The sequence below is a fragment of the Ornithodoros turicata genome, chromosome 7 (assembly GCF_037126465.1).
Source record: "Ornithodoros turicata isolate Travis chromosome 7, ASM3712646v1, whole genome shotgun sequence".
NCBI classification, from domain to species: Eukaryota; Metazoa; Arthropoda; class Arachnida; order Ixodida; family Argasidae; genus Ornithodoros; species Ornithodoros turicata.
In genome coordinates, this window is record NC_088207.1 from 3,184,280 (window position 1) to 3,211,784 (window position 27,505).

General features: G+C 45.8%; 1 long non-coding RNA gene across 1 annotated transcript; it reads left to right on the forward strand.

Moving 5' to 3' along the window:
* Positions 1-1,899: 1,899 nt before the first annotated feature.
* On the forward strand, positions 1,900-16,798 carry LOC135399461 (uncharacterized). The gene is made up of 9 exons (XR_010424282.1): positions 1,900-1,931; positions 4,519-4,560; positions 5,610-5,642; positions 7,413-7,448; positions 9,179-9,214; positions 9,944-9,976; positions 12,050-12,091; positions 12,259-12,294; positions 16,714-16,798. It is a non-coding gene; the product is annotated as an uncharacterized LOC135399461 (long non-coding RNA).
* The last annotated feature ends 10,707 nt before the right edge of the window (positions 16,799-27,505 follow it).

Genomic DNA, 27,505 nt, shown 5'->3' on the forward strand with positions numbered 1-27,505 from the left:
ATGCGCTCCCTCACCGCCTCAAACAGTGCCTTATGGGGCATCGAGTAATCTAAATCACCAACGTCGACTCATACGATGAACGGCATGTCTTCACATCCTTCAGACGAAAATTCTATGATCGGGGTAGAGTTTCGAATTGCTAATACATCACTGACTTTTAACTCTCCTAAGTAATTTTGTAGATACGAGGAGACACATTTCTGCCACGTATTCCTCTTCTTCTGTTGTAGTACCTTATTTTCATATTGAGTCAGACAATGGACCTTTCCCGTGTAAGCGTATGCGCATGCGCAGCCACTTGCAGGCGACTGCCATGTTCGCTGGGGGACACGTTTCAGGCCGTGACTTGTCGACGCTTTGTACTCGCAATGAGTAGAATACGCTTTCACTCTTTCCGCATTCTTTTTACAACGGTCTCTTGCTAATTTCCCACGGAACATGCCAGGCCGAAAAGCGTCCCCATGGTTATAGACGACCCTCTGTTCACAAACATGTGATGTCATGACGAGACTGGTTCGAGGTTAAATTTTGCTGTGCTAGGCAAGAAGCGGGAAAAATGCGTAGGCTGATAGGCTGATAAAGCTGACAGTGCCACCAGCAATCCCGGTGCCGGCTGTGCTGTCTAGGGCTTTTCCTGGGTTTTCCTCAGACGCTTTCAGACATATGTCGGCCCAGGACGAAGTCGGCCCAGGACGCACATTCCCCCAGGGCGTCAGTCGTGACGTTGCCCACCTCTGTGAGGCGGAGAACGGCGAGCGCTTTCACCATCACAACCACCACTACCTTGGCATGGCGGCAAGTCGTAATCGATCACGTAGGGGGTCCGGTCGTCTATTGTGACGAAAGATACGACGTTCGACACTTTGCCGTCAGGGGCGACGCGAATATGGAGATGGTCACTTTACTGTCTGTAACACGTATGTTCAATGTCACTGTTGTTCTTAAAAATTATTTTCGCTTATATGATGTTACACCTTCTGAAAAGACTCAAGCAACCTATAAAAACCATAAGACCTATGTCCAATGTCAGTCAAATGTCATCTATGAAATTTTGCAAGCATGCGGCTTCTGTTACACAGGTCAAACCAAGAGGTGCGTAAACGATTGTTTCAAGGAACATGCGTTGAAAAGGTATATCGTTCATCCCTGTGATATTGCAAAGCATCGTTATGTTGTAACGGCTCGTGTTCCTACGTGGCAAGATACTGTTGTAAAGGCTGTTGGTAATGATCACACCAGGCGGCTTTTGAGAGAAGTCTTCTCAATCTGTCCGTGTAGGAACTGTGTCAGTAAGCTGTCGGCACGACCTTCGGCCCTTTGATGAGACTACCATCCCCTCCGCCTTAAGCTTCTTGAGGACTCTTTAGAAGTTGTATCCTTCTGCAAATAAGCTCTAGCTGTATTTGAGACTTTGTCTGTGTGTATCAGTTTTTCGTCGTCGCCTTAGTCTGTTTTTGTGTGTGTGTGTGTTTTTTTTTTGTCATATCTTCCTTGGTAGGGAAGTTGTTTTCCACGTAGCGTAATGGTTATCAACCATTCGGGACCAGCAATCGAGAGGTGTGTGGTTCGACTCTCGCCACTGTATGGGTTTTTCGACGACTGCAATTATTTCAGTCTTTCAGTGACACTTTATGCAAATTGAATTTGACAAGAAACGGTGTATGACCAGTACGTATGACGTATCACGAGAGAGAACAATTTTGTTGTGATGGTTGCCAAGGGACATTCTTTTCGGCGTTAGCAGTGCTGAGTACCCTAAACGTGAACGGTCAATGAACAACAGATACGTAAAAAAAAGCAAATAAAGGAACTGCTCATAAAAGATGCCCGCGGGAGGGAAAATGAGTCTCACGAGGGTTCGTATACCGTCTGACGTGTTTATTTTTCCTGTTGTTTTTCAGGACTACACATACCAGGCAGCTCTGGCTGAGGTAAGACAACTTGTAGTCCGGTAGCCGTAGTTGAGATGAGACGACACGGAAAACTACCCACTTCCTAGGTTTGCAAGATGCGCACTGTGAGGCGGAAAAGAAATAACCTATCGGACAGAGCTAGAGTAATATAATTGTGCTCTATCAGTACCGTAACTTCCAACTGACAATTGTAACGCACAGAACAAGAAGAATATACCTCCAGCAGTTCCACTCAGTACGATCAGGGACACATTGTAGAACGTTTATATCATTAGCGTATTCCGTATACTTTTACCTGCGGAACCCGTTGCTGCACATATATTTGTGACTGGGAGGGTATCACGTTTCAGTTCGACAGGAATTTCAGATAAGGAACTCAGTTGTTGACACAGTAGCATTTTAATGAATGAGGGAGCAGCTGACGAGAGCTTATATTTGTCAATTTTGTCAGGCTTGCATGACCACCCATGCAGCTCGCGAATCGGTCGAGTAGGAAGCTCTAGCACGCTATCCCAATTTCGTTGAACCTGTGGAGGCAAAATCAGATACAAAGTAGAAAAGTGGGAGTTTATTGGTGTTGCCTGATATGCAAGCACACAAAACTAAACAAAATGAAATGCATCACCTCGGAAAGCGACCAGAATACCATTGTTCTTGAAACTTGAAAAGATGTCACGCCGATGAAACGTTTCTCATGATCTCTCATATGATACACACATCGACTTTTAACCGTATTCAGTGCACCGGCATCGCACTTACCACGCAAAAATAGGGGCGTGACCGACAGACACATCCCTTCCAAGCGAGCTTACGTCAACAACGTCCAGGCCTCTCGGTCAATTGTGGACGATCGGGAGCGCACACTCCTTGGGACCACGTGGGTACATGGTGTCGCTTTGGACAGCAACGACGTCGTATATCTCCTCTTCTCGTCTTCCACTCTTTGTTTTCCCCCATTTGCCTTGTGCGCATTTTTCCGGACTCTGTGGCAAACATTGACCAAAAAATCTTCATTGTGCTCAGCGTTTACTAGTCTTCCGACCTGAGCGGCAAAACTATTATTAGTCGCATGAGGAGAAGATTTGGTTAGAACTGATTTCACGGCGTTTCTTGCAATCCCTATTTTGATGGTCTTAGAGATGTTAGAGTAGAATAGCATGTTAGGTTTCCGGCCCCTCTGTCGGTGCCTCCAGCGTAGATTCTGGCCTTTTCTGATTAATCCCTAGTCCAAGATTCGGAATTTGTCATTGGTTATGTTTTCTATTGTGAAACTAAGTCCCGGGGCTGCTCGCTCATAGAAAATAGCCACTTGATCCGAACAGCTGCTGTCTGTCTCTGGTCTGATTACTAGAATGTCGTCTACGTAGTGAAAAATTTACTAATAAATAAAAAAATACTCATGCCCCTCTACTCTAGCATCTCTAAGACAATCAGAATATAGATTGCAACAGACGACGTGAAGTCAGCCCTAACCAAGTCCAGTCCTCATGAAACTAATAATAGTTTTGCCGCTCAGATTGGAAGACATCCTGCTTGCCACAGAATGCTGAAGAATGCGCACAAGGGAAAGGGAGAAAAATAGCAGAGAAGTAGTTATTCATTAGAGAACTGATATTTTGAGGCTGGAACAACAAGTAGTTATTCGTTATGTGCATGGGTAGTAACACTACTTGATGAAGATAGCTGGCAAGTATACAGTAAAGGTGGTTTGACACAGTTGGCACTTTTATGATTGCTTGTGTTCTTCAGGCTTCAGGAAGCTTAAAATTTTCCGTTCCAGACTCGTGTCACAATTGGTCTGGCACCCGAAGCAACAACAACAACTTTATTTCAGGATGATGGGTGGGGAGTTGGTGAAGCGCGGAATGAAGTATCGGGTCCCGTTACAATGCGGTGAAGTTCTGCTTTTAGAGTATACACTCTAAAAACTGAACTTCACCACATAGCACGCTCTGCGCCAACCATAGCCAGGAATGATACGGTTATCGTTTCTCGTTGGAGTAGAGAGGGAGGCGTACGCCTTTTAATGTCAATTTGGATACAGGAAAATTGCCACAAAAAAGCGTACGCCCCCATTTCTCTTCGAATTCAAAGGGGTAACCCTATCATTCGTGGCAATGGTTGGCGCAGAACGTGCTATGCGGTAAAGTTCTATTTTTAGAGTCCAGCAATGTAAAATCTCGCGGCAGCAGAAGTTGGGCGGGATTGCGTGACGTCACGGCGCGGAAGAGGGAAGCATGGAGAGGCGTTGTTCTACCTAGGTGGTGTTGCAGTGCCGCCGCAGCAGTGGGGGCGTCTGACGCTCGCATCTGACACCTCAGCGCACTGTAGCGGAAGAAGCAGCACTGATCTTTAAAATTCGTTCATTTAATATCTAAGCACTTTTAGGGCAAAACATTTCTCCATAAGCCGGTGCCGACCATATTAACATGTGTTTCATAAATGTGTTTCCGGATGCGAGCGTTCATTTGAAGTTGCATATCACGTTGGAATCATGCTATGAATTCCTCCATTGGTATGGATAATGTCACCATTAACTGTTTACCCCCGTGTGTTTTGCTCTCCCTCACCCTTCATTGATTACACCACATGTTTCCCGTTATAGCTGACTGGCTACCTTGTTCAGGCACCCAGCAGTAGGCAGAACGTACGTACACAAGCCATTATGATGTTTGCTCTCAAACGTCCTGCCAAAACAGACGTATTTTTAGATAATAAACAGACACGAACTGCATGTTTACGGGTTGTTTCGGCTGCACGGTGACGTAAGCATCAGCTACCCACCTTAACGGACATCGCAAGGGTGCACGATCGCGATATAGACGATACACGAGTCTCGAGATATGGGAAACAGTATCATCAGCATGTTTACCCCCGAGTTCGTAGATATGACTTCACTTGAAGCCGCGTCTTGACTCGTGCAAGTCTGCGCCAAGACTTGTCATCGCTCAAAACGTTTTTTTTTTGTCTTTCATGAACCCTCGCGGTTGGCTTACTTCGTCAAGCCGGAGCCTGCAAACTTTAATTACGAGTGGGGGCGACATTTCCGCTCAAGTTAGCGCCTAAAATTTGCATTGCTGTGTGAAAAACGACATTTCTTAGCGTTGACTTACAATATGTGTACACAAATTGATGATGAATCAGCTTACGTAAAGCTAAGCTAAGCCAAGTCAAGATTCTGAGTGTCACGTGACTTCCCGGAGCTGCCGTACTCCAGCGTTATTCAAGTCAGGATCAAGGTAGCCAGAGCGCTGACCTTATATTTTCACCACGCGTGTAAACTCGAGCTCGCTGCGTGAGAACGCTACAAGCCGAGCAGGGTTTCTGAAGTGCACTGGCGCTCTTCCAAAGTATCTGCACGCCAAGTAGAGATCATATCACATCTACGAATTCGAGGGTTAGTCTCGACTCGGTGGATCACGAAATCACTGACAATGCATCGCGGCAGAGCGCGGACAACAAAGTGCATTTAGAACTAGTTGTCTGAATTGCATCAAATTGGAATACTTTGTACGGTGACACTGACCATGAAAAAGAAAGCATCAGAATAGCTTTCTATTTTATTTTTTAAATCTTTGGTATGAGTCGCTTGGGTCTTCGACTGTCGCTTTAGTAAAACGCGTTTGTTCTTCTTGTGGTCCACTATTTGTGATGACTTTACAGCGTGATCATAGTTACCGACAACATGTCTTTCAGATATACTGGACCATGGTTAAGCTTCTACCAAAGGTACAGTCGTTTCGATTCGGTTTTCAGCCATGAGCACAGTGTCGTACTCGAAGGTTTTGCCTAGTCTGGGAAAAACCGAGGGCGAGACGGAGATAGGAAATCACGCCTGGTCTGAAATCAGTGTTGGATTGTCTACTATTTTATAAGCTGAGGACAGATACCGAAAACATAGAGAAAAATTACTGCAGTTACTGGCAAAAACTTTGTGCCAGTAACTGCTGTAATTTTTATTCTTTTTTTTTCGCAGTAGTAATGACCGACCATGCCTTTGTGTCACAAAGTCACGATCGGTCATGGTCTTAAAACTCGTAAAGTCGTAGCACTCGTAAAGTGCAACTCATTACAACCTGCTGTTGTTGAGTGTTGAGCACTGTTACAGAGTTTGTTAACGCTCTTTCGGAGTGTTATGCACCGTCAGTACTGCTATCCGTGCTGTTATTGCATCTCCTGTTTTCGTCCTTATGGGGACAGACAAATAGGTTGTGATGTCTCGTGCTGTTGTATGAACGTCTGTGATCCATTATAATGTTGAATTTGATACTTGTTTGATTTTGATACTTGAATGTGGTACGTGTCGATGGGATCAATGTATCAGGTTTAGTTTTTTCTATTAGTTTGAGCTTAGGCTATAGGACTGGGCATAAGTCATCTTTCCTGTATGTAGTCAGAAGAAGTATCCACACAAGTAACCAGAGTGTAGCAAGTCGCCATTGCTCAAAATTCGATGATACGACAGTCTGGAGGTAGCCAGTAGTAGCAAAGTAGCCAAAATCTGGCGACCCTGAGTGAAGACGCTTGTGTTCAGTGATCCAGTATTTCAGCGTGGATGCTGGCGGCGCTGACGTCAGTACAGTGCACGCGACCCCGCGTTGCGGTTAAATGTGGCGATGCCTTTATGTGTAGCGTGTACAAAGGAAAACCCTAATGTTAGAGCGCGCTAAGTCAACTAAAGGCGCAGATATAGTCCAACGTTTTTGGCGTCGCAGTCAGCGACAGCGGAAGTCAGACACGCCAAGCAAAGCGATCCGGGAAATTTGCGTTTATAGCGCGCGCGCGCGCGCGCGTCAGCAGTGGCCTGCAACCGTTGCGCATGCGCAAAGTCGCTGTGACTGCAGCAGCGCGACTCCGACTGCGCGAGCGCTTTCGGGGAAAAATAAAACATGCTCTATTCTGCGCGGACGACGTCCTAGCGCGTTGAATGCCGCCGGTCGCGCTAACCACTAGACTATAGAGGGTGTGATTTACCCCGGCGTAGCGCAACTGTGCAGCGCGCGTGGAGGATATTCCACGGGAGATGTATCTTTCTAAAGTTAATGATCGTCATCATACTACGCTTTTTCAAAGCAACTCCACGACTTCCCTGATGGTAGTGGTGGTGGCGTAAACCGGCTTGCCGTTGTTGGCCTCACGAATGTGGCCTCCCTGGCCTGTGGCCGTTGGCCTCCCTGATGTCATCGCTGAAGGTCCTCCTCATCGGCCAACACGAATACAACGCTAATACTAGCGCTGAAAAAGTTGACATGAGCTCACCTCCTGCAAGCAGTAATTTTTAGCGATTTGGAGCACTATGGGGAGGAAAATATTGGGCTATTTTCTAGGGCTGCATAAGAAATCGCTATATGTCGGAACAGGCCTTAAAGTGTCTAATGTGAAATGTAGAGCAGGAGGTGTTCCTCTACATATAACCGAAAGAATACGTTCGGAGAGCTCACGACAGAACGTGCGTGTTTCAGCATAACATTGATTTATATAATTTTTCATCCGTAACAGCTAAGAGAGGCATACTACTCCCATTCAAACCAGCAGGTAAGACACATTCCTACATCACAAGTTGGCCAGCAGCACATAGAAAGCTATTTGATGTGGTGCCCATAGTGCTCTCCACACGGCGAACCAGCGCACATCTGCCCGCTCACACTGTGCCAGTGCTATGCTTTCACAGTTACATACATATACAGGGTGTCCCAGCTAAATGCGAACAATTTTCTTTTAAATGTATATCTCACTTTTTCCGAGACGAAATCAATTGCAATATAGCATATGAAGAAGGGCTCTCCTTAGAAATGCATTAGCAAACTCGTAAGAGAAAGTCTTAATTAACTTAATAGTCTTACCTAAGGGCTCTCCTTAGAAATGCATTAGCAAACTCGTAAGAGAAAGTCTTAATTAACTTTCAATGACTAACGGTTTAACTATAAAAGTTATACGAAGTTGTCCCAATGAGAACATCTGGTCCCTTTGGTCACCTGATACCGGCGCAGTTTTCAGAACAAAAATCCGTTCGATAGATCGTCCGCAAAAAATTGGTGAAGTAACACATTTTTTCTTTATTTGTTCATTGCGCATCTTCCGAGACGCGTCTTTCCTTCACCCCCAACGGGAGAGGGTGGAAGAGCACACTATCGCCTCTTGCGTGCTGGAGAAAGATTAAAAGGAAACAGAAAATGAAACCCAAGATAAGGGCAGTTCCGATAGAGTCACCCGATACATTTATTTTTTATTTGTTTTCGTAAGGTAAAACTCATCTTCGACACTGGAGGTGGCACTGTGCTTCCTCACATCGAACCATCACATCTCTTCACCCTCTCTGGTCGAACATCATTCGCATGTATTGCCATTTGGTTTCACTGTGTGACTGGGAACGAATGTCATTCGCTGGGAATGACATTCAATTTGCCGTCAAAGAACGATGCTCGATTGTTAGGACGACTCTTAGTGGCAATTTGTCAATATTCTGTGCGTTATAAGGACCAGTTGGAATAAAAGGTGAACATCACCCTTTAGGTATTGTAAGCTTGATCTGGATAGTTTGTGTATGTTCAAGCTGACTGAAGCTGCCGACTGGTCCAGTGTTACCTCATGAAGTCACAGCCCTTTGCTTGCTTCTTTGGTGCGGCCTGTCGGGAGCTCGTGCCGGTTGCGCGAAGTTTGCTTGACGGCCACGAGGGGCGTTAATTAACGCGGACGGTGCAGAGGTGCAGTGATGCAGTCCTCGACTTTTGCGCTATTGTCATTTTGCTCCGAAAGTGTGCTCGGCTCCCGTACGTTTAAAGAAAATGTTTGCTACAATATAACTTATGTTGTAGCAAAAGTTTCTTCCGGGTTTCAGAGCTTTCGGAGAGACCTCTGGAAATATGGCAAAAATGAACCCAAAAACAAACTACAGTGATACAACATTGAATGGGCTTGTAATATTATGAAACAACAGGATAGGCTCTGTATGTCAGCTACACCTGCCACATTTCCGCGGGTCTAAAAAAATTACTTACTTACTTACTTAATTATTTATTACTTATTATAAGTAATAAATTAATTCTTAGTCGAGACGAGTTCTCCAACACCTCGATATCGACAGCAAACGTACAGAACACCTACTGCGCCAGATGTAATCGCAGATGCCGTCCGCCGGTTGCAACAATTCTTTTACGCTGTACATTAATTGTTTATGGCCATCTTGTTAGTTTCCATCGTTTACGTCCAAGAATCCATCCCACGTATTGTTAATTTTTTTCTTTTTACTTTCCATTCTACCTTAGGAATGGCAGTCGGATCTTGGAGGTATGATATTTGAGGTGAGTGCTGAATACCTTATAATTGTACAACTAAAAGTGAACAAGTCAAGGTGTCTGCTGATCTGTTCTTATATGTCCCGTACGTCAGTGCTTCCCGAACTCTGCTACTCTGCGACCCAGCATAATTCTAACAAAATGCGTCCCAACCTGTCTTCCCGCGGTGCCACGAAAGCATCGATTTCACTGCGTGAACTGAAGGGAAGTAACTGAACAGAACTGATACATGAAACTGACGCTGAAATTTTAGTTGACACTGAAGTCAGACTGCATTTGCTGGGCTAGACACCATCGCGAACAGACACACAATACATGATGGCAATTGATGTTCTGAGGCTGAGATGTTGCTTCGAATCCTACAGCTGGCTAACCTTTTCAGTGACTTCCTTATTTCATCACAAAATACATTCCAGCAGGAATGACTGCACCTGATGACTAAAGTAAGCTTTTAATGATGAAAGAAAGTAAAGTAAGCTTGTCGAACCCAGAGTGGAGCTTGGACACAGCAAAACTCAGTTCTCGCACGATGTTGAACTAAGCTTGCGATGTGGTATAGCTGGTAGAGGTTCGCGCGGATCCTGGTTTATAGGTCGTTCATTTGAATGGTGCTGATTTCCGTAGTGGTTGGTATGCTACGGCTTTCTCCAGGCAAATGTTAGCATAGAAGGTGCGGTATTTTGCGCGCAAACATGAAGCATCATTACGTTAATGAAGTTCCTGTCTAATCTGTAGGTGGGCGCTATCCTTTATCACTACGGGTTCGTGGTGAGTATTCGTGATTGATGCTTCTACTGACAGTATGAACAGAACGACAACACAAACACAAGACTCAAACCAACAACTTTCATTTTGAAATGTTTGCAAAAGTGGTATCCTCCGCTCTCTTACATTTCCCGGAGGCAGTGTTGCCTTTCGGAAAGGGAGACAGTTTATTTCCTCGATTGTGGCGCCATCTTTCGGTCGACAACATATTTAGGGTGGTAACTGAGCCAATTTACCACCCAAGGTACACCAGTCTCTTACATGACACAGCGATAATTTTTGGAAGAGCCGGTATCGTCGTATTTGAGGTGTAATTTAAGTAGAAACTACAGTGAGAAACACGGTTGTAGTTTAATGCGAAATGTTGTCACTTGTTGCGGCATATTTTCCGTTACTACGAAGAGGAAATCTCCGAACCCTCACTTGCAAAGTCGCTTCTCAGACGAATAGGACCTCAGTATTTGGGATGTCGCAGCCTATTAATAGAATCTGTGTTCAGCCAATTGCGTGTGTTCCTTAATTCATGACATGTCTGCACGACCTTGTGTACGAAGTTTGCAATTTTTTAGGCGCGGTTAATTTTTGTTTGCGTATTTGCGCTCGTGATCGGCCGGTGAAGGAGATTTCTTGATTTTTCTGTTTATCATCGGTAACAACTGGTAAGTCGAAGTTTTACGGCGAAATTACGCTATATAGATGGAAATTAGCGAGAAAATCATGAATTTCGTACGCATGTATCATGTTTAAAACGTAAAAAAAGGAGACAAGAGCAACAAAACATACACTATGAGCATATTTCGAGGAAGTCGTACTGTCCACAACTTAAATGTCATATGCCTTCAGACGATCCATTTGTATATTTCAAGTGTATAAATTTGACACAGGTCCATAAAGTTAGGACCCACGTCCAGAGTTGAACCGTACAACTCTGGCAAAGCGATTAAAGTTGACACATTTGTGGGCTAACGTTTGAGACAAGCCATTACCCCGCTAAATGGTATAAAAAGACAACCATTTTTGGGAGTGTGATTACACCAACCACGGTTGTACACTCTTCGACAGTGATTTATCCAGACCCCCCTTCGCCCCCTAACTGCCCCCTCTCCAAAAATCAGCAGGAGACCCCTTAAAAATTTTGTGAAAATGTGCAATATTTCGTCAAATGCGTCAATTTCGTCAATGCGCAATATTTCGTCGCAATATTTGCGCAATATTTCGTCAATTTCGTCATGAGGGACCATCCCTTGCGGATCCCAACGCCCCCCCCCCCCCCCCCCCAAGGACGAAATTCTGGGTAAGCCACTGCCATTCCGTCCCGTCAAAAACCAATCGTGGAAAATGTACTACGGAAAATGTATCACCTCAAATATACGGTTACAAATCCGCACTAAAACACAATCGCTCAAAAATCCTCTTTGAAAAATACACGTTAATAAATATACTGTCAAAAATATACCTCTAAAAATGTGTTTTTCAAAATGCCTCATCGGGGATTGGCGCCTCCGCCATGCGGGGTAAATGGTAGCCAGATTCAAAACCCGCTAGTGGTTCCCAAGCATTAGAATATATATTACGATACTGATAATATATATATATATTGACATTAATGAATATATTTTAAAGTGTTCTGAAAGTCACCCCTGTTAAACCCTCTCTCCTCAATTCAGACGTTACTGCTTGGTCTAGAGTGTGTTGTGTTGTCCAAGTTCTGTTTCTAGAGTATTTCTGAATCTGTTACCTGCAGCCATAACCTTCTAAACTGATCATGCGGCAATGAAACGCCTCACCCAGAGGTTTAGACATCCATTGCAAATAACACACGTATAGTTGTATACTTTGTCGAAAAGAACTATAGCTGTTGTACTTTGAGACGTTAATTTCATTTTTGCAAAGTGCCTCTAACATACTGGAAGTTATTTGCTGTGCTTTCTATGAGGCTTCCCAAATCGCTTTGAATCATCTCGCTTGACGATTATAATGAGAGCGCGGAACATCTCGGTGGGGGCTAATGACGAAGTGAGCCGCCAACGTATGTTCTGATAATTAATATTGCGCATTGTGTTTTTACGTTCCTAGGTCGACCAGAATCTTCGTGACAGCATCTTTGGGATCGGTGAGGTAACGTCGACAACAACGCAAACATTTGAATGTCATTCACCAAGTAGTTGTTGCTTTTCCTTGGTTGAAAAAACTCCCTGCTAGTTGGTTTCCACTGCTTCTGAACATAGTTGTGACAATGGTCGAGTCAGTTCTCAACTTATGAGAGCCTATTTCTGCCTTTTCAGCGACTCGGTGTCCTAGCCGCTGGACCCGAAAAGAAGGTAAGCCCCGATATCAGTAGCGGATAGCATTATGCAAAAACAGTTTGCGGATATAAAGGAAATTATAAGTATCTGTGCTTGAGGTAACAAGTCCAACTAAGTTTAAATCCATCTTGCTTACCTCAACAGTTATAAATGGTTTAAAGACCAACGTAATTTCAACGTGGATGAGGGGTGAGGTCGACATGACAAAGGGACCCTTTTCTTTGAACTACTTTCTAAGCTGTAATAGACAGCATACATAAAGTCTTGTACTGTCTGTCAAAAAAAGTAAAACGGAGGCATATGTGTAAGGCTGAATAAGACGTTACTTGCCATTAGATGAGGTACTTGCAGTCGTTATTTTAAAAATATGTCTTACTTCGAACAAGACAATTAAAAATACGCTAAATGTAAGCACGTAGTAAAAATTGCAACACTTGTGACACAAGTATTCGACATGTATGTGGACACAACACATCAAGAATGGAAAGCATCGCAATCACGCATCATGGAAGCAAACTGTACACTATTTATTTATTTACTTATGATACCCTCAGGGCTTATTAGCATTAGAGAGGGGAGGGGCGTAACAGTAAGTTCAAATATAAGTGGATGGATACAGATACAAAACAAACAACGAACAATTAGACAAAAACAATCGCTATGTGGCGTTCAGATGATCACAAAGGGCTTTCTTAAATAAGGAAGGGTCAGTAATGGATGAAATAGAGCCGGGAAGGTGGTTCCACTCGAAAGAAGTTGTGGGCAGAAATGACCGAGAGCATGTATTAGTAGTGCAAAAGGGAGTTCCAACCTTCTGTTCATGGTCCAGCGGTGAAGAGATATGTGACGGACGAGAAATAAAGAACGTCCGAAGATATCGCTATGATAAAATATTTTGTGAAATAGACAAAGACGAGTAACACTCCGTCGAAGTGAGAGATGAGATAGGTTAAGACTAGCTTTCATGGAGGTAACACTGGCTGTCCTGGAAAAGGCTAATCATTATTCCTGAAAGTGCCACTCCGGACTCGAAAAACAGCGTTTATTTTATTTAGTCCATAAAAAGAAGGTGCCTAAAGGATTCTATACGCGAAATTTCAATCCTGTTTGCGAGCGCTGTGCATTTTGTGCCAATTTTTGAAGATCTGCCCAGCCTCCAGCTTCGATGACGCAAGGAGCGGGTGACGTAATCATAAGCCCACAAATTGCAATGATGTCTTATTCTGTAGAGGGCACTCGTCTCCTAGCAACGACGCCGGCGTCCGGCAGGGTCAGGTGATGGAGAAGTCACATGAACCTGATCGAAAGAGGGGGAAATGGGAGAGATGGCTTCCCATTGTTGTGTTTTCTCCAAGGTCAGACGGTCCGTTGGGTATGTCACGTGGGGCTCCACGAACAGAGTGCAGAACGTGAGCCCCCCAGGAAGACGCGAAGGGCAACAACGTTGCCAGATGAGAGCCGGGTGCTCCGTTGGAGCATAACATGACGTCACAGTTCTCAAAAATAAAAATTATTTTTTCTAGCTTTCGCATTACGCAGAGCCAAAATATTTTGCAGGAATGTAAAGTGAGACAAGAAGGTTTCAGTAACATAACTTTGGTGAGATCCTGAAGACACGAGATTTAGTCCGTAGTGGTACTTTAATCGTCCACTTATGAAACTTATGTGCTTGAACTCCGATCACCTGATCGCTGTCTTTCCCTCGCGTGTGTGTTCCAACGCACTCCAAATGGTCTGAGGCAGATAATAACAATTGAAAATAAATTTACACGTAAGGTGAGACCCCCCCAACACTTACATGGCTACATGCTATATGTGCCGCGGGGCGAGACTGCGGATAATTTTGACCGCCTGCGGTTCTTTAAGGTGCCCCGGCAATCTGGCACATATACCTGAGACAGATAAATCATCGTTGCCGGTGCCAGCCGGAAAGGTCCACCTTCGGTCATACGACAATCATGAACTGATACCAGTGCCGGTTGAGAAGTAACCCCTGGACATCAGCGACGAAGTATAAAAACAGGATAAAACGAAAACCGAAGGGGCACAGCAACAGTCTACTGTACTGTGATACTGTGAGCAAAATGTGAGACAGTTCAATGATGCGTCCCTTATCTAAACTTCGATCCCAAAATGGGAAGAATGTATGTTTCACGGAACACTGTAGACTGGGGGAATACGAGTGCCTAAAACGCACGTACACCACGCTGTTCATACGCAGCGGAAATGAATCGATCAACTACCTAGAAGCGTGTGTCTTTGAGCCAAGTGTCGGTCTGCAGCATTCAAAGGGACCGCAACGGTCTCACTAATGTGCACCATTGCATTCATTATATTATGCTCATTACGCTATACTTATTCATATTAACCAGTTGTCCTATCTAGTGCTTTTTGTATCCGTCTAGTGCGCTGCCTCTAGATATCCATATTATCATATTATGCGTGCATTGCGATACATGCCAGCCATCTTCCATTAAAGCCATAACGAGTGTAAAACATTATTGTTCTACATGTTGCTGAGATACAAGCTCTAGAAGGACTTCGCCGTCAAGCCTAGATTTCAGGAGAGATAGAGGGCCTAGGTCCATCACTATTGGCTCTCTAAGCACTTTTCCCGCCTTCCTACCATAGAATACCTCCCGTGACGTCACGTTTATATGACTTTCTGTATTACGAGTATAGACTTTCTGCGCGTTTATTGCCCCCTTTCAAGAAAATTTTGAATACAAGATGACGTCATAAAAATAACACTCATTTACATTTATCCTACACAAGTTGCGCAGAAGTGTGGGAACTTCTTCAGCATACGTCCTAACTCTTCAAAGTGTCACTCTGGACTCAGAAAACAGCGTTTATGTTATTCAGTCGATGAAAAGAAGATGCCTCAAGCATTTCATACGCAAAAGTTCAAGGCTGTTCACGAAAACTGTGCATTTCTGTCAATGTTTGAAGACCTGCTGAGCCTCCACAAGTTTCGATGACGCGACGACCGAATGAGGTCATCATAAGCGCACAAATTGCAATGATGTCAAGTTTTGGAGAGGACACTCGTAGGGTCACGTGGGTAGGGTCTGGGTAGGGTCACGTGGTGGAGAAGTCACGTGCCACTGATGGAAAGAGGGAAAAATGCGAGAGATGTCTTCTCTCCTCCCTTTGTGTTTCCTCCAAGGGCGGAGCGGTTGGATGATATGTCACGTGGGGCTCTGCTCACGCAGTGCAAAAAGTTAGCCCCCCCCCCCAGGAAGCCGCGAAGAGCAACAACGTTGCCAGATGAGAGCCGGGCGCGGGACGCCGGGACGTGATGTCACAGTTCTCAGAAATAAAAATTAATTTTCACTAGTTTTCGCGTCACATAGAGCCAAAATATTTTCCGGGAATGTAAAGTGCGACAAGAAGACTTCAGTAACATAAATTTTTTAGGATTCTGATAACACGATATTTAGTCCGTAGTGCCACTTTAAACCATAGTTCGAGGTAACTCGTTACTGTAACTAAGTTCCTTCCTTTGGTAACTTGTACCTTAACTCGGTACTTTTGCGCCATGGTAACTTTCAGAGCCACTGGTTCCTTTTTCACGTAACTTTGCCAAAGTAACTTAAGTGCCAAGTTACTTTTAACTCGCTTTTCACTGACGTCCAAATATTTTCTTGTTTCCTCTCCGGTTCCTTCATGGCCATATTTTTTGCCATAAAACGTGATATTCAATCAATGACAGTATTTTATTCAGGAAGTAAGAACCGCTGCCACTGAAATTAAGCTGAACCACTGTGCGCCCACAGGGAGTAAGATGCAAAGCGTTCGAATAGACCTCAGCCAGAGAAACGTTATCATGACATTGGTAGACAGACTGAAACCGAAACAAATCGGAAGGAGCGGGCTGGGTTCCACGAACGGGCACTTGTTCCCTGCCTCCCACTGAAAGAAAAGCAGGACCGAGGGTCACGTCCCTTTAAGGGACCATATTGTAATCCCCTCAAGACGGTGGCTTTCGGGCGCGACTTTGATCACCTCTAGCTTCGAGTGTAGTTCAATTCTACCAAATTTGTGGCGCTGTCGAACACTATGACGTCATTTGTTTACAAACAGAGAGAGGTCTATTGTTGGGCACAAACGAAAACGATCTAAGCGTGTTGCACTCCTCCGCAGGCAGCTCAAGGTCAAACTCAACTGCTCACGCGCTGCACCTGCGTAATACTATTTTGTATCCCAAGTAACTTGGAAGTAACTCCTTCTTTTTTTTAAGTAACTCAGTAACTGCGAGCTACATTTCAGGCTGAAGAACTTCGTTATGAACTTAGTTAGATTTTGCACACAGAAACCTAACTTGTAACGAGTTCTTTTTGACCCGTAACTTCTCAATCTATGCTTTAAACCGTTTTCTAAAGCTACACTACACTATTTATTTTGTAGCAATTTTGTCTTGTGTTTTTGCAGTAACCAACCGGAATGCAAGGGACGCTGTCATTGGGAGAGATGACGTTTCTTTGGCGCTGCGAAATAAAGGTGTTTTGCAAATTGACACTGGTCCATTCATTTTGTAGCATTTTGCAATAACATTTACGAGCCGCCCGATTGGTCACGTTCAACAGAACTCTCGATTGCAGCATCTTCGTGCGTAGTTATGCTCTCCTTCGTCATTGTGAATTGAGGGAGACTGGAACAAGGCGCTGTAGCGTAAAAAATATCCCTTGAGAAATACGGCCATCGCCAGCCATCATCACTCGTCTAGAAAGTTACAAAGCCAGAAAAAAAAATGCAGTACGTAGGCTGTGCTGTTATAGCGCATATGATACGCAGTCCGCTGAAGGTATATTCGGACAAATTATTTAGCAGTTGAAAACTACACTCCGCAGCGTTTTATAGTGTTAGGCCGAGGGTGAAGGAGACCGAATGGGTAAGGCGGGGCTAGGCTGTTTACTGGCGAACAGCTGGAAAAAAGAATGAGAATGACTGGATGGCTGGTGCAGAAGAGCGTGGGCGCGGGTAACACGGGCCTGGTGAAATCTTCATCGTCGGCTAACGCACAGTGCCGCTACAAGCGCCCCTCCTGGACCTAATGTCGCGACGGCACGAGTCGCACCGAAGGCGGGGCGGACGCCCACCGGACCCTTCTCGGCGAAGGTGCTGCAGGTGAAGGTGCTGAAGGTTTTGACAGGGGCATGCGTGACGCAGGAGCCGGGGCGTCCGGCAGGAGGAAGGTCGACTTCACCCTGTCGATGGATAGGACATCTCGGCGGTTCGGCAGTTGGATGGTCACAGTGTTGCCTTGGCGGGCGTGGACGAGGTACGGGCCGTCTTACGGAAGCTGGAGAGGTCTACGGGTGGCGTCGTGGCGCAGAGAGACGTGGGTAGACGTGGCCAGTTCTGGGTGGAGGTATGCGTTGTACATCGCATCACTCTGAGCGAGGCTGTGTAAGCTTACTTGAATTTTCCTAACAACGGGTTGTTTAGCTAAAATGTGAGCCCAAACCACGTTAATATATATTCCACTCTCTACGCCCTTACTTAGTTCGTACTTGCTAAGGTTTATCTTGAAAGTGTACAAAACTTCCAATAATACTACAACTTGTGATGATAAAGCTTATACATTTCCTAAAAATCTTCGCACTTGACTTGAAAAATCTCACGTTAGAGCTTCATTGTTGTGAACTTTGCCCGGCGTCGTCTTGTTAATCGCTAAGCAGGCGATTCTTACAAAGCAAAAGCAAACTAACAGCCACAAAAATTGGAGAAGTCTAGCACTTGCAAGTGAGTAAGGTAAGTAAGTAAGTAAGTAACATTTATTTTACTGAAAAACAAGCTTAAGGGCGGAGTTCGTCGTTCATCAGGTGCGAAGAAGAAGGATGAAGAATTGCCTGATGAAGGAGAGACTCCGTCCGAAAGCTTGTTTTTCAGTAAAACAAATGTTTCAATCTCTTTAAATATACTAAAGAAAAACAAATAGGCCTGCATGTTATTGTTTTTCATAAGAGACGTCGCAGCATTAAGAACGAGCGCTAGAGAAAACACAGTCCTTACAGACCGAAGAAGCAAACCGGTTGGTAATGCCTTCACAAAACGAGCGCGTCAGCAATTTATAATTCCAAGTTCAAGTAGCGTCCACGTCTCCACGAATCCGTCACAGTTACAGAAGAAAACGGGAGCGAAGCAGTCGTCTGCTCGAAATGTCCTACCACGCACTGCGCACAGTGAGCCAATCGGAGAGCGGAATAACTCTGCGGCTAGTCGCATGTAAAAAAAAAACGTGCATTGCCGACCTTCTTTCACGACGTCGGCAATAGCTGCCGAGAACGACAACTGGCGACCAATTAGGTGACAGAAAAAAGGCCACGCCTCTTGAGTTTTCGTATGCTTTGGGCGACGGAATGCCGCTGTGGTGGGAACATGAAAATCGTGCACTCTGACGGGGCGGCGGAAATGCGCCTCTACTTCCGCCGCCCGCTCACGACGCCGCGTCGGGCGTCGCCAAGTGAGAACTGGCCCTAAGACGTCTCGCACTTTGATGTCGTGCTGACTGGGAGGTGGTGAGTTTGAATCCTACCACCGGCTGTGCTGTCTGAGGTTTTCCCTGGGTTTTCCGAAGACTTTCCAGACGTATGTCGGCACAGTTGCCCCTGAAGTCGGCCCAGGACGCATACTAACCCCCCTGTCCGCCACTCCTTCCTGATGTCCTCTCTCCATCTGTCCACGTCTGTACGCGGCTCACAGCCACAGTTGCTTCTCGGCGCTAACACGAAAGTATAAAAAAGAAAGAAAGAGGAAGACTTGGAACAGCCACAAGGGGGGAGACGCTTTGGTATCCCTTCTCAACACGACTGACATTTTGACGCTGACCGTTCTGTGATTCCGTAGCTGAGATAGTGCGCTCTTATCATGGATGATAACGAACGCGCCGGGAGCGCTGTGAACTACTGGGGTGCACTCTTACAAATTAACTGCAACACATAGCACGCTCCTAGCCAACCATCATTCCCAATGACAGCGTTCTAGGCCGATTTATCCAGAACGGGAGCCTTTCATTTTATTTTTATTTTTTGTTCTTATGTCGTGCATAATTGATGAAAAAAAAAGGCGCACGCCTCCCATACTTATGCTATCAAGGGAGACGACGTTGTCATCCGGGATGACGAAGCTTCATCAGATACCACGCTGAAAGCCGCCCATTGTACAGAGAGACACCTCCATCATTCTTGATTTGCGGAAAGCGCAGGGCGTACGCCTTTTTGTGACAATTAGCATTTCTCCATAAGTGTGCCCCCCGTTTTCAACAAATCAGGGGAGACAACGACGTCATTCGGAATGATGGTTGACTAGGAGCGTGCTATGTGGTGAAGTTCGTTTTTAAGAGCGTAGGATGGTGCTATCCAGTGAAGTTCATTTTTAAGGGTGCACAATGATCAACATTTATTTCAGTCCTCAAAAGTGGAACGTCGTCTTCATTGCGTATCGCTAAGTGGCGTGAGAGGCGGACACTTTTATTGTTAAGCTTCCACCACACCGGCAAAGTTGAATAGCTAGCACTGATGATATGTGGCCGTGGGCAGACTGCAACACACCGTTCGCGGCAGTCGCCGCACTAACATTTCATGACGAAACGAAACGAAACGAAACGAAACGAAACGAAACGAAACGAAACGAAACGAAACGAAACGAAACGAAACGAAACGAAACGAAACGAAACGAAACGAAACGAAACGAAACGAAACGAAACGAAACGAAACGAAACGAAACGAAACGAAACGAAACGAAACGAAACGAAACGAAACGAAACGAAACGAAACGAAACGAAACGAAACGAAACGAAACGAAACGAAACGAAACGAAACGAAACGAAACGAAACGAAACGAAACGAAACGAAACGAAACGAAACGAAACGAAACGAAACGAAACGAAACGAAACGAAACGAAACGAAACGAAACGAAACGAAACGAAACGAAACGAAACGAAACGAAACGAAACGAAACGAAACGAAACGAAACGAAAAGAAAAGAAAAGAAAAGAAAAGAAAAGTTACGAGCTGCTCGATCGCTTCTCGCTCGATCGCTTTTCGGCCTTTTGGCTAAGGTCAAAGTTCGTTTATTCAAGGTCATTTCTGCTTAATTGGAAGCCCCGGTCCTTGCAGGAGCAAGTTGCCGGGGTAAAGATGACTTCGCGGTTCATCCCCACGAAGGCACTGGTCTGCACCGTCAACGCCCCACAGGACGCCTCCCTGGTAGACGTCATCAATGGTGTGGCTGAAGTGGTGAGTGTAGAAGGCGTTTTTAGCGTTCAACACGTGGTCGGAACAGAGTTCCAAATCTCAGTTCCTCGTCTCGACGCCATGGAGAAACTACTTTCTCAAGGTGTCATCGTCATAGCCGGAGTACCTTCCACTCTGGAGTCGTTGGGGGCTCAAGTCACCCGGGTAACATGCATGCACCTACCTGTCTTTATACCTGATGAGTATTTAATGAGGGCGCTGGCAACTCATGGAAAAGTGAAGAAAATCGAGTGGGGTTTCTCAGGAGACCGGCCTACAGTGCGGAATGGAAACCGCATAGTGGAGATAGAAATGGAGGTCAAACACCCAGTCCCAAACTTTCTGAGAGTACTAGGTCACAGAGTTACCCGCGACTACTTCGGCATTCGCAGGGTGTGTAGCCGATGCAAACGCGAAGATCATATGCGTGCAGGGTGCACGGTACCCTTTTGCAATCGCTGTTCTACATATGGCCATGAAACATCAGAGTGCGCATCGGCGTGCAAGCGCTGTGGCGGAAGAGACGCGTCGGCGGATTGTTTCCGCAAGAGACTGCTTCTGTCGGATGTTGTCAGACAACCAGCCACGATGGGAGAAATGCGAGACGAGGAACGGGATGGCCCAACTTCGGATGAACAACACAGGATAGAAGTAACGGAGGAGGTTTTTCCGCGGCTTCCTTTACCGGAAAAAGAACAAAGCCATGTGACAGGAAATGGCACAAGTTGTGCGCAGGAGTTTTCTTTGGAAGACATGGATGAGATGCCAGACGCTTCAGAGGCCACAGCATCAGTCCACGATTTTAATTTGGCCCCAGCTTCAGAGGCAAGAACAATGCAAGATACAACTAAAGAGCATGAAATATCAGACACCACAGAGACTTCGTCAACGGAATCTCCCGACAAAGATGACTCTGACGCGAATCAAAACAACGAAGTACGTCTAACGCCGATAGCCAAAGCTGAAGTGCAATCAACTCCAATGGCAAGACGACACATTTCTGCAATTCCCGCACCCACAGCGCCTAGAAATCCCGCATCAACAGCAGCAAAGTTCAGTCCAGACGCAGGACTGGTGAAAAAGCGACAGTATACATCAACATCATCAGATTCAACCCAAGACATCGAAGTGACACATGCAGCAAAAAAGATTGTGGTGATCTCAGATAATGTCTTAAGTGAAGACTTGTCTAGTGTGTCGTCAGACAGTTCACAAGACATGGAAACTGATTAATCTTGAACCGTTTATGGGTATGTGTAGTGTGCCTTTACTCTCCTTTATCGTAATATTTTTACGAATCGGAACGCTGAATGTTCAGGGTTTTAGCAACCTTGAAAAACAAACTGAAGTGATGGGTTTTGCGCGGAGTGTACGTCTAGACATCTTGCTTTTACAGGAGACAAAATTTTTCAGTGTGAATCAGGTAGAGACTTTTAAGGAACGTTTTAGAGTGAATTGTTTCTTTAGTTTGGCGTCCAGTCGGTGTACGGGCGTAGCAGTTGTCATCTTAACCAGGTCTCTCCAGTTACAAGCATTTGCTGTTCCTGATACTGACGGCCGGATTATCGCTGTAGGTATCAGATGTGCCGGGAGAAAGTTGCGAATTTTGAACATTTATGCTCCAGCTCAGTCAGCACATACCAATGCTTTTTTTGCGGCTCTCGATGGGTTTGTGCTAGATCACCAAGATTTCATTTTGGCAGGTGATTTCAACTGCGTGACAGATAGCACTTTAGACGTTGCGGGGCAAGGTCAAGGCCGCCCGATTTGGAACAGTCGAGAGCTAGTTCGCATCATTGATCAATTTACATTGAAAGACATCTGGCGGAAAATCAAAGGCAATAGCTTTGTGAGCACATGGTCTCGTGGAACCAGCAGTTCTCGGTTAGACCGTATATATGCAACTGAAGAGGTAGCAAGTTGTGCGCGAGACTGTGAAGTCTTCGAGACCTCGATCACTGGGACGTATGTATCCGACCACAGAGCCGTTGTAACAACCTTTAATATACCAAGTGGAAGGGCCTCGGAAAGGAAACCATGGAGGCTCTCGCACGCTTTGTTATGTGACCAGGATGTAGTGGCCACAGTAAATGACTTTTTAACTGAACGCCTTATAGGAACACCTCCGTCGTTAACGAATTGGAAAAGCATAAAAGATGAACTGCAAGAGCTTTTCATCGAGCTTGGGAAGGCTAAGGCAAAACAACGCACAAAAGAGCTATGTGACATCGCAATGAAAATTCGAATAGTCCGAAGAGGAGGCATTCAATGTGCTTTAGCACAGGCGGCTTTGAAGCAGCTGAAGGCACAATACTTCGAAGTGCTTCGAACATCCACAATGACAGCCAAGCTCGAATATGCCAGATCGCAACATGTAGGTGGCGCAGAAATGCTCCGATACTTTAGCCATACAAGGTGGCAGGACCCGACAAGTCAGCATGACACAACCGCAGTACGGGATATAACACAGGCAGATCAAGAAGGCTTCCTCCGACATGCAGAGGAGCAATTTTCAGCAAAGTCAGTCACAAATATTCCAGACTATGTAGCAGACTTACTACCTCACCTTTCGCAAGAAAGTAAAGAAGCGCTCGAAAGCCCGATAAACGATGAGGAACTGGAGGTGGTGATCAAAAACATGCGGTCAGGATCGTCCCCAGGGCCGGACGGTCTGCCATACCTTTTCTACAAAGTATTCTGGCCAAAACTACGAATCTTTCTCACCACGATGTTTCGAGACATGTTTGAGAAAAATGCTTGGGAAGAACACTTCAACACCAGCTATGTTGTATACATTCCGAAAAGAAACTCAGTCATAGAAGACCCGTCGACTTGGAGGCCAATATCTCTTCTCAACAGTGACTATAAAATTATCATGGGACTGTTAACAAGCAGGTAACGGAAAGTCTTGCCCAGCATAATACAAGAATCCCAGACGTGCAGTGTAGAAGGCAGAAGCATATACACCACTTTGTCGGGAGTGCGAGATTTGCTAGCTTTCTCCAAAGATCGAACAGGAAGAGTCCTCTCCTTAGATTAGAAACAAGCGTTCGATAAGGTAACACATACCTATCTTTTCGACCTACTTCAGATGTACAATTTTCCATCGAGCTTCGTACAATGCATCCAAACAGCATACACAAGTCAACGAGCAGCACTTCTTTTTATGACACACATCGGAGGAACCTTCAACATAGGGAAAGGGGTACGACAGGGTTGTCCCCTGTCCCCCCTTCTTTTTGTGATTGCCCTCGACCCCTACATTAGAATGCTAAATAACTCTGTATCTGTGCGAGGACTACCGGTCCCTGGCCAAATAGTGTGGAAGACCGCGGTATACGCAGATGACATCACCATCTTCGTGTTACATGCAGACTCAGTGTTCGTGGTTCTTCACCTTTTTGAGCTTTTCGCCAGTTTCACAGGTGCAGAACTAAATATGAGGAAGTGCAAGCTACTCTCATTTGGAAACTTTGATGCAAGAGAACTTCCCATACAGAGGTGTGAGACGATAACGATATTGGGCATCATCTTCAACAGAGATGGTTTGGCACAAGAAAACTGGTTGGACAAGCTTCGTCACATTAGAGAATGTATCCAAGAAACAAAAAAGTTTTCTTTCTCGTTCAACGAAAAAGCCTATTTCATAAAAACGGCTGTTTTTTCAAGATGCTGGCATATGGCACGGGTATGCGTGCCGTCTAACAACATAGTGAGAACTTTTCACTCTCTGGTCTTCGGTTTCTTCTGGGATTACTCTACAGAACTAGTAGCACGGCGTTTCCTACATTGTTCCCCGAAGTCAGGAGGAAAAGGTCTCCCACACTTAGGTACCAACGCTCGTACGTTGGCACTAAAAAGCCTGCTCCAAACTCTCGAGACTGAGGGACCACCTGCAGCTTTAGCACGATATTTGCTGGGACCGTTGGGAAGGTTCGTCCTCCAGGCTGAAACATAGAAGAAGTCCAGCAAGACAGAGACACCGACCCAACACTACGCTTTGCTTGTGCAACATTACAAGAAAATAAAAGCCCTGGACCCGAATATAGACATTTTCAAAACGACGGCTACAGAGCTAGGAGAAAGAATTTCCAATGAGGAGGTGATAGAAGAAGCACAACGGCAGCATAACTGGAGGGCAGTGTCAGCATCGTGGTTGCCAGGTAAAGTACACGACTTAAGGTGGAAGGCAGCCTGGGAAGTCCTACCCACACGAGACCGACTCACACGGTTTGGCATCACACATACAGATGAATGTGTTCATTGCCTGAGTACGGAAACTGTCCAACATGTGTTTCGGGAGTGCTCAGTGGCTCGTGCAACGTGGTCACGGATGTCCAACACCTATAATCTTCAGCTCCCTGCTGGTTTTTCTTCTCGGGATTGGACCACACCAAGAAAGAGACTAAGAGTGCCTCTTACCGCGCTAACCGAGGAAGCTCTATGGGAAGTGCGATGTCGTGACACCTGGCAAAATCGCCGTTTTGTATCTATCAGCTACATAGTGAATATTGTCACCCAGCACTTTAAGCAATTTTTACATAACCGCTGCCGAGTTATGGATGAAATAAACTTTGGGAAAGAGTGGGAGTGGCAGCCTCTAGTGCAAGTCAGGGGAGGGAAATTACGAGTGCTACAAAAGGAACCCTGCTACTGTAGGAAAGCTGGCCGTTTCCCATTTCAACCAGGATAAACTTGTTCATGCCACTCATTTCCTCTTCGTCATAGGGTTTTAATCATGATTCTTAGGAGCTATCACAAAAAACAAAACTGTAGTGGGACAATTGTGTGTGCGACTACATAGATAGAATGGGGTTTCCTTGTTTTGGGGGGTTTGGGTTTTGTGTGTTAAAGAGTGGCCACCTTTAGGTGATGTAAATAGAATACCTGTTAATAAAATTTTCTGAACAGTTACGAGCAGCAGCTGTAAGTCTTCAGTTCCAAGTTCAGCTCCAAGTTCCCATGAGCCCTTGCGTACCACAGGTGGCGCTTGCTTTCCACAGGTGGCGCTTTATTTTTGAAGCGTGATGTGGGCAAGCTTACGCTTGTCCCATCCTACAGTTGGCAATACAAAGTCTTCAGTTTTTAACCTTTTTTTTTATGTAAATAGCTCCTGCCGATGTACCGCGTACACCGCGGGGATCAGGATGAATAACAACTCACCCCTCCGGGAGTGGTGCTTCGCCATCCGCGTAACGGACGTCGCGACCATGGACGACGTCATCGACGCCGTATTTGATACAGTGGGCCCTGGGAACTTCTACGGGATCCTGCATCGTGGTGGCACCCTCTACGAGGTTGACCTTGGAACGTGGTCTGCTTGGATCGTGTCATTGAATGCGGCATTACCGTCGCAGAGATAACCTGCTCGATTGAGCTTTTCGGACCACGTGTTGTGAACATCACCTGCAATATGGTACCGCTATATGCGTGATGAGAATCTTATTCGCGCCCTGAAGAGGTACTGGGGACAAAATGGGGATGTTACCTTCCAGGATCGGAAGGGTCGTGGTACCTTGCGTACCGGAAACAAGAAGGTCGTCTTCGAGATGGGTGAGAGAACCCTGCTTCGCAATTTCGTCCGGGTCGTGGAGGCACTCGTCCAGTGCGACTACGCTGGAGTGAAGAAGATTTGTCGGCGATGCGAGCAAGAAGGACAGTTTATATCGGCCTGCAAGGTCCCGTTTTCTAATCGGTGCTCCACGTTCGGGCCCACTACCGAGGAATGCGGCTCCCGCTGCCGGCGTTGTCGCACCAGACACCCCCATAGTCCTTGCCCCGAACCCGCATCTTATGCTTCGGTAATCCGCACAGACTTCCCCGAGCTCCCTGACGTACAGAGGGCCACGGATCCAGTGACGTCTGGCCAAGTACAAGCGACGCAACAGCCGGAACCTGAACAAGTTACTGGCCATGCACCGACAACCGAGGACAGCAGCTCCGGGTCTGCTGTGGTCTCGCCATCATCATCCACCGTTGAGCCGTCCGTGAACGACTCAACGTCGTCTGTCTCGTTTCCTGCAGTGTCACAGTGTGGTGACCCTTCGAACGCTGATGTCGACACAACCATGCGCGAGATATCCGCCACGGATCAAGGAATGCAGAGGAACACCGGAGACGACGGGCTGCAAAGGAAGCGACGAAAGAAAGTTAAGTACCACTGGTTCACGAGCTCTCCGGCTCGGACTCGGACAGCTCTTAGGTTCGTTGTTTCTGCTTTTTCTATAATGAACTTGGCTTGTGCTTGTGTACTTGTCTGCCTGCTTCTCATTATGCGGGTTAAGATAACCAACCACCTTAAATGTCAAGGGACTCCTCAATGTTCAGAAACAGGCGGATGTAGTTAGTTTTGGACGTCGCCTAGGTTTGGATATTTTCATGTTACAAGAGACACACTTTTACTCCATGAGGAATATTGCACAATTCAAAGCCCGTTTCAACATTTCAGTTTTTGCGAGTTTGGGCTCACCAAACTCCTGCGGTGTAGCGGTGATCATTTTTAGCAGTGCGTGTCTGAACCGCTTCTTTTGCACGTATGATGCAGACGGCCGTGTTTTAAATTTTGATTTTTTCTTACGAGATGTGAAGTACCGCAAGCAGCACAATGTACTGAAAGTCGGGTGCAATAGGGGTGGACGGTATGTGTATTATCAATGTTCTTTAGTTTCAAGAGTCTGTTCAATTCCTTCCGCCTACCCGTCCACCCCTATTGCACTCGACTTTCAGTACATTTTGCTGCTTGGGACACGATTGTAAACGTTTACGCCCCAGCCAGGGTGAATGAAACGAATGGCTTTTTTTCGTCTCTTGATCACAGACTGTTATCAAACGGGAACGTCCTGCTTACAGGCGACTTTAACTGCGTGGTTGACTCTAACGTCGATGTGATAGGTCAAGGTCAAGGCCGGCCGATATGGAATGCTCGCGAGCTCATTTGTATTGTCAACCAATTCCAGTTGATCGACGCTTGGCGCGTGGTCCATGG